This window comes from Molothrus ater, chromosome 5, assembly GCF_012460135.2.
Source record: "Molothrus ater isolate BHLD 08-10-18 breed brown headed cowbird chromosome 5, BPBGC_Mater_1.1, whole genome shotgun sequence".
NCBI lineage: Eukaryota > Metazoa > Chordata > Aves > Passeriformes > Icteridae > Molothrus > Molothrus ater.
Genome location: NC_050482.2, coordinates 42,726,794 through 42,735,806, shown reverse-complemented (window position 1 = coordinate 42,735,806; position 9,013 = coordinate 42,726,794).

Below are 9,013 nucleotides of genomic sequence, written 5' to 3'. Positions count from 1 at the left end.
AATATTAGTGACACAAATCATCACAGATATATGCTTTTATATTTGTACTTGAAAATTAAATGCAGAAGAAAAAGAAACCGAAAACCAAGGATGTACATGACTACTGGAGATACGAACATAAAACTGAGATCCCAAGGGGAATTTCATAAGTCCAATGATAGAAGAAGCAAAATATATGGTACAATGAGAGTTCTCACAAAGGACTGCTTATCCAATTTAACTGCTCTATTGTAGCTTGTAGAGGAACTGTCAATCAACCTTTCCATAAAAATTGTAAGTAGGGTAAAAGAAGACATCGCTTCCTTGCAATAGTGAAGAATGTGCAGATACAAGCTGCTTGCTCTTTCCCAGGAGAATTGATCTTAAGATTGCTATGAAAGAACCACAATGCAGAATTTGGGAAGTGGCAAGGAACCAAGAACACGTTATAGCCCGCTTTGCTTTGTAATCCCTCTGTCTAGATGAATAGAAATAACTAACATCAGAATAGACTTTAAAAAGCAGGTTGGGAAATGCAAAGTTATCCTATTAAAGAATTAGTGATGCAGAACTCAGAATGCAACATATTATCCTCCAGCTGAAAAGTATTATGTTTTTTCCTGCCATACTATCAATAAAAAGTCCAATTTTATGAAGTTATTTGTGAAGTTATTTTTAGCATGTTGTGGTGAGAAATATTTTTCATTGCTACTGAGATATTGTTTCCATGGAAATTTTCTCTTTCAATGTCTCTTTTATTTGCCCTTACACAGAAGAACAATTCTATTAACATCTAGTTATATAGTTACAATCAGTTCAGAAATCTTACTGAATTCCATAGTGGTTCTACAGATAAGGAAGAAGAGAAGGAAAAAAAAAAGAGAGGAAGGGAGGAAAGGTGGAACAAAAGGGAGAAAGACAGGAGGAGGAGAGGAAGAAGAAATGAGAAAGGAGAAGGAGAAGGGGAAGGAGGAAGGGCTGCTTTTAGACTGATTAAATTTCAACATCCTTCTTCAATCTCTACAAATGAAAAGAAAAACAAAAAAAAAGCACAGGTATGGCTACAACTAAACAGTCTTCTCTGTCTATTGTAATGGTCTATTGCCACACCTGATGAATTCCCCAGCTGGAAATAAAAATGCAAGAAAACAGGTAGTAGCTTGAAGAAAACATTAAACCAAATAAGAAATAAGATCACAAGACCTAAAGAAATGCTGAAATTGAGAGTGAGACCTGAAAGATGGGAAAGTCACAGAACTTTCCCGTCACAGATAAGGCATATCTAGCAGAACTTTACATAAAACCTTGGACTCCTTCCTCCTTAATGTGGTTCTGTTTACTGAAACTATAAAATCCAGGTCAACAAGTTCGTACAGGGTTCATATGGGGTGCTTGAAACTATGGGTTTCAAGTACCTGCTGTGCACTGAAGTGCTGTAGAGAAAAGAATGATAGTGGCAGCATGGTTCAACTGCCTCTGTAGATGGTTAGGGTTTGGTTTTCATGCTCCTTTCCAAAAGCTGGAAGAAGAAAACTCCTTATCACAGTCAGATCTGTGCAGTAAGCATCCGAAACATGCGTGGGCACCGGCCTAAAAGGAGGGCTGAGTCTGTGACTTGCAAGCTGGACAAGATTTGTGCCTGTTTCATTGTGGTGGGTTGATCCCAGCTGGATAACATGTGCCCATCAAGTCACTCTATCATTCCCTTTCCTCAGCAAGGCAGGGTGAGGATAAAATAAATTTAAAAAAAAAACCAAACCAAAACAAAACAAACAAAAAAAAACCCAAAAAAACCAACCAAAAAAACGCAACAACAACAACCAAAAAAAAAAAACCAAAACAAAACAAAACAAAAAAAAACCAAAAAAACCCAGGAAAAACCTCACAAAACCTCACAGGTCAGAAAATGGCAGTTTATCACAGAATATTCTGAGTTGGAAGGGTCCCAAAAAGATAATTGAGTCCAGCTTTTAAGTAAATGGTCCATAGAGGGATCAAATCAACAACCTTAACATTTTTAGCACCATGCCCCAAACAACTGAGCTAATCTCAGTTGATAAAGTAAAGGCCATGAACAGAAGCAGGGGAAAACAAAATATTTATTCTCTACTTCCCATCAGCAGGAGATGTCCAGTTACTTTCTGGCAAGTATAAATGGATCCTCTAAAAGACCAAATCTCATAACAAATGCCTCCATCCCCTTTTCCTTAGCTTTCATTGCTGAGCAGATGCCACATCTTATGGAATATCCCTTTAGTCACCTTGGGTCAGCTGTCCTGGCTGTGTCCCTCCCAAGAACTGGCCCATCCTCATCTGAGGTGAGGGGACAATGTTGGAGAGACACCCTTGGTGCTGTGCCAGAACCACTCAGCAGTACCCAAAACACCCAGGTGTCATCAACACCTTTCCAGCACCATCACGGCACCAGGGGAGCTGCCATGGGGAAAAGTAACTCCATGCCAGCCTGAGCCCATGCAACATTAAATCCTGCCCCCTCATACCTACTGATCAGACAGATTGAGTACAACTGAAACACTGTAGGCAAGACTGGGAGCAATTTTAATACCTTAAAACACAGGAATGTTGCATAAAGAAAACAAATATATCAGGCCAAGAATCCATAAGTACAGGTTAAAATTGCTACATTTCACTAGTTGTAAGTTCTTAACGTTTCCTGCGTTAAAGTGTTCCAGTAGTTCAGATGTGCTTTCCGTATTTCTTTTTTCCCCTGAGTCCACCCATCAAACAAGATATTTAATTTTAAAAGCCTAATAGAGTCCCCAGCAAGACCTATTAGAACTTTGGCAATTCAGAAAAATTACCAAGCAAGTATGGATTTTGTTTTCCAAATTAGCAAGAAAATTGAACAAGAAGATAAATGAACCAAAGAGAGTATATCACAAGATAAATAACTTGCAATGCACTATTTAAATTAAAAGTAGTATTTCACAGGTAAATAGTAACTATCCTAAACTGCATGGAATAAAAGTACAAAAAACTCATCAGTTACACTTCCTTTTTTCCCTTCTATTTTAAATATATGATGAAAAGTGATAGAGCCATTGTTTGTGTAGAAATTATGATATGTACTGGTGTAGAAATTATGATATGTGCTGGTTAGCTAAGCATGTAGCAAAGACATTATGGTTCCCCAGCAAGCTGACAGAAATTTAGGTGTCTGAAAAATACATTGCAGAGTTGTGGCTATGAGTTTTCATTTCAGTTTCTTCTTTCTTTTCTTTCCCCTATGATAACTGAACATATGGAGATTAATTTAAGTGTGGGAGTGACATTGCAGATGCCTAATTAATTGCCCTAGAAAATAAAAAATGTTTCTGCCTTACCCATAGAGGCAATTTGCCTAAAGTAGTGCCTTACATTATCAAAATTTGGATGTAATATGTAGTATTTGATGTAAAAACTGGGCAAAAGGCAGAAAAATTGCCTAAGTTAAGAGCCCATCCTAGCCATTAGCAAACATTTCAAGTTGGAGTAAGTAGACTGTGCTGACATGTATGTGTTCTGGGTACTGTTTGTTGGCTACTGAAGAACTACAAAAGGAACAGGTACAAGTAAAATAGCAATGAATTTCTAAATAACCAAATGTTACGGTCAGATAGACATACAGGCAAGTTTACTTCTCAACTTTAGCAGAGGATGTTTTCAGGAGAGGTAAGGGTGAAAGAGAGCTAAGGGTGGTTTGTTACCCTCATACAGCTCTGGTAGACATGGGATTTACACTTTCAAGATCTAGGTCTTTAGGCTTTGTCAGTGCTTGCCTTATTCTTTCCCTAGCATTTCTTTCTCCATAGCATAAACAATCTGGCAGATAATTTTTAGTAAAGAATTCTCTGAAAGCTCTTCAGTGCAATGTTACCTACACTCTGTGTTTGTTGGTTTTTTTTCTGAAGAGGAGCTGATGGATGTTGTCATCACACTGTACAAGTCCCCTCTCCTAAGGGGAATCCTCTAGAGATTTTCAAGCTGCTAGGGTAGAAAAAGGTTTTTCATGGATAAAGCAGCTCTGACAACATACAAGGTGACAGTGTCTCTGAAAAACCTCAGAAATATGCAGTGGTCTCTGTCAGATGGGCTGTGATGCTGATGTGACACAGCACTTCAAAGCATTATACAAGTGATGCTGATTACAGATTTGATGAGCAGACTACAGGCACTACAAACAGGACACCTGGATGACTATGTAAGTTAGAGAGAGAGTACAACACTGAGTAGTGAAAGACCACATAACTTATTTTATGAGAGAGGTACAATTAAAGGAAGACAACTATACATCATCAAAAATAGAAACTTGATTTATTGTCCTATAAAGCTTCTCATCATTATCCTGCAGAGGCATACCCTCATATGTTTATATAGGCTATGAGAGACAACTTATATTTGATTCAAGTCTTCAGAGACATGATTTTTTCTTATGTGTTTTTCATTTCCAAAGGGCATGCCCAACAAATCAAGTGTTTTGAACCTTGCAAACCTGTCATCAAACATCCAAAGTTCAGGAGAACACTTAAGTGAGCATTAAATAAAAGGATAAGAGAGTGTGTTGGAAAAAGCAAATAGTTTCACCAAGAAATTGGCAGCAATTCAGTAGACTAAAAAAAAAAAGACTGTATCACAGAAACTTTTTGTGGGTAAAGCAAATTGTTTAATTGCAAAGTTATACTATCATTAAATAGGGTGTAGCAATTATATCAAAATATATTAATAAAAGTACAACACCGTTATTAACTTGTAAAATTAAATTTAATGAGTGAGCAATATACGAAACAAAGAGCAACAAAAAATAACTAATATGTCTTTGTAGATTAGATTTTACCTTTAAAAATAAGGATTGTAAACTTTATTAAGAACATTTGAATTTTGTAAATTAGAAAATGATCTTATATTAATGGTCGATACATATTTCCTTTCATTATATCTTCTCTTTGTCAAAGCAGTAATAAACCCATTGTTAGGATAAATATCAACTATGAAGAACAGCAAATATCAGAGGAGAAAATAATAAAATGTGGATATTTTTCCCCCAGCATTTATTTGGACTGTAAGAAGCTTGACTCTGCCATGCTCATTCTGGTGAATATTGCTTTATTTATTTACTACCTAAACTGGCTGGCATTTAGAGAATTTGCTTTTTTAAAAGTTCTTTCACTGAGATTCCATTGGAAGGCTCTTGCCTTTTTAACCACACTAAAAAGTACGTAATTATTTCCTTACCAATGTACACAAACATTATTTAAGCTCATCTCGATTCTCATGAAACTTTGGTATGTCTTCCAGAATTTTCACAAATATCTCCTTTTACTCCTTTGTGCATTTGATTTTGACAACATAAAGCTCCTCCTTCATCAGGGACACCTGATTATATTTTTTACTTTTTTTTTTTGCTTTGTAATCTGACTTATGCATAACAGATATCATAGTATAAGAACATTGTAGAATAATAAAATGAAAGCACAAAATACTAAAAATTATTTCTCCTAAGACTTTTAATATACAGCAAATACGACAACTTCTAAATTTTTAATATTTTTTAAATTCTTAATATTCTTTAATTATTGGAATAATTAAACAGATCCTCCAGTCATCAGCTAAGTGTAAACAATTTAGAAATAACAGTAGAAAAGCAAGCCAAAAGTAGAAAACAGACAGTCACTATCATGAAGGAAGAAACATTACATAACCAGCATGCAGAAGAAACCTCATGAGTCATGTTTAAAAACAAATCATCATCATCATCATCATCATACCCCAAAACTTGTGTCACTAAAGCCAAGTAGAAACATACCATCCTATACAGATTATGGTATTCAAATGTAATATTTGTCTTAAGCACTAAGAAATTATTTTTGATATATAATTTAGATACATTTGGATGTATCATACCTCTTATTTCGCTGATGGTTCAAAATACAAACTAAAGTAATTGGAACACAGGTGAATGCATTTTATATGATTAATTATTTGTTCAGTTAGTTTTTAATTCCTGCAGACTGATAAAGTTCCTCTAAAGGCAGCCCTGAAAAATAGGAGATGGCTGGATTACACCAGTCCACTAATGAATATCTAAGATACAATGACTCAGGAGCTGCTTGAGATCCATTACCTCTCTAATTTTCCCTTACTCTTAAAAATTAATAAATGTCTTACTAAATCTTTATACTCCAATAGTCAACATATTCAAAGTGCTAGCTGAGTTAGGGAGTGTGGAACCAGGACTTCATTATTTAATTTTCTTCCTTCCTCCCTCCTACCACTTCATTAAAGAGGTAAGCACTCAGAAAAGTTGTTCATCCTTTCCACCCAGTGGGCCACAGGTAAAAAGTGGGGAAGATGAACAACAAAATAAGTTGGACTTGCCTGGTGATTTCTATTTTTAAAAACACTTTCTGATCCCTGTAACCCTGATGAAAATGCCACACGCTATGAGGCTTCAGCATGATCACCATGCTTCTTTGATGTGTTTTGGGCCTGCAGTAAGGTTGAAATATATTAAGAGAAAAACTCCAACAAACATTCCTTTTTCTTGTAGGGATGGTATATAAGTGCACTTCTTTAAATTTTCAAAGGAGTTTTGGAAATTACTTTTAAATCCTGCATATGGAAGACAATGTCTATACTGAGAAAGATACAGAAACTCCCTGACACAACACAAATAATATAATTTTGTGAGTTCCTTTAGGCAGTTTATGTCCTAAACCTGCAAAGGCATGCACAAGTTCAAGTAATCTACATACCTGTTTGGAGCTTGCAACAGAATGACAAGAAAAAAGCTCCATCTAATACAAGTATGAGATTTATATTATATTAATTGATTTTTCTCACATACCTATATTTACTTTTATCAACCATAAACCCAAAACTATTATAAGAATACATCCCAATGTGCAGAACGTATCGCAGGGGAAAACAGAAATGTTGTAGTAAACTAGTAAAAAACTCCACTCCTCAACCTCAAACGAAAAATTTTTGAGGGGAGACAAAAAATTATTTGATTTTTATTTATCTCAGTCAACAATGAGAAACTCCACACTCTAAAAGTACTGCAGTATGGAGTAAGAGTATTGTTATAGCTACATCTCTGAATTTCCTGGCATTATGGGTTTAAGAGAGGTGCTTTATCTTAGCTTTACTTGCCTGCCAATTTAATGATTCATGGAGTTTTTTTATCTAATTTAGAAAAGAGGAATAGATCAGAGGAAAAGGGAAAAAAGCCAAACAAATCTTATCTGTACAACACTATTTTTTCTGGCTACAGAGGTCTTAATTAACTCTTGCTGATTTCATTTCTTATGCTTAACTTCCATGGTTTACCATAAGAATTCTGGTTCCTTTTTAAAACAAAAAAGTAAACCAATAAGCAAAAATGAACAAACAAACCCCCTCAACATTTTGTATGGTTCCCATCTAAAACCATCAGATCTCCTAACTTTTTTTCTAAAATGGTTACTTTTGCTTGTCTTCACAGCAAAACTCAAATGGATAGGGATATATGCATAGGGAAAGAAACAGTAATAAGGAAAGGAACAATTTTGGCTTAGGTAGCAAGGTGGATTTTCTAATATTGACAGAATTTATGGTCATTTTACTGTTGTCTTACAATTATTAAATTTTTGTTTTGCTAATTGTAATACTGTCCTAGAGTTTTAGCTGGACACCCTTTTAAATTAGAGTTTCCTTCTAAAGGAAGATCTCTATTTGTATATGTATGCTTTTATAGTTATTTATACACACCACATCTTTGAGAGGGATTCTTGAGCCTTTTCCAAGTGCTTGTATTTCCCTGTAATTTGACAGAGCATCATGAACTTCATCAGAACCACATAAAGGTGGGAGGCAGATAAACATGTAGTACCTACAAAGATCAAAGTTTTTGACATTTTCAAAGCAGGTTGAGATAGTTCTGGTACTTTGACCCTGCAACCTGAACCTTATTCTCAAGAAACTCCATGAACCACATCTGTTAATGGATCCACAGTTGTTTTCTTCCTAGGACCAGTTGGTCTTGCAACATTTTTAAAGGCCACTACTTATGCTGTCAAGGACGTCTCATACAATTACTCCTAACTAGTTTCACAGAGAGCTGTGGGCCCTTTCTGCTGTCCTGGTGGACCATTCTGAGGGTATGGCTTCATAAAAAAGGCACTGCCAGGGCTTGGGGGCTTGAACATGAAAGGCGCTGAGAAGTGGTTGAACAGTGAATTAACATCAAGCTGAGTGAAGCACAATAAATAAACAAATTTAGGTTTTACTGTAGATCTAATATTGCATAGATCTAAAAGCCTTTTACATGTATTTATTTTAAAATACCTTCTAGTAATCCAAGATATTTTTACTAAAACAGACATCAGCTTTAGGAATTACTAAGCATGTGCAGCTCTCACTGAATCCAGTCAGAACTGAAGGTAACAAAATTGTCAATGATTGGACTGCTGTCACAAACAAAATATTTTTCTATCTTTTAATCCACTTCTCTTGTAAAACAAACTGCCTTTACTTCTGCCTAACATGTTGTAGCCTGAAGATAACCCACAGCAGTATTGTTACTAGAAGTACCTGTGACATGATATAGTCAAGCTCTGCTAGCTCAAGACAAGGCTGCCATGTTGTCCAGTTGGCAAGAGGGAACTTAGAGGAAAACCCTATCGATCTTTTCTACTGGTACATAATAGAAATATAGTTTGTGTTACAAGAACTTAGTTAATTTTCCTAATTTTTATGAGTTGACAAGCAACATTTTTAATTATTTTTAAAACTTTGTTTCTACTTACCTAAATATATGTCATTCTATTATTACCTGACAATAGAAACAACACTCAAGGCAAGACTTTCTTCTTTTGACTGCCCATAGTATACATTTAAACATAGTAAATATACTTGATTTTATATATACACAAATATAAACATTTTTTTAAATACTATTGCTATAATTTATACTACTGTGGAGCGTGATTTCTTTTGAAGCTTTCATACTGGATATTTTATAGCCACACCTTTTCAAAGATATCCAAATTTTGAC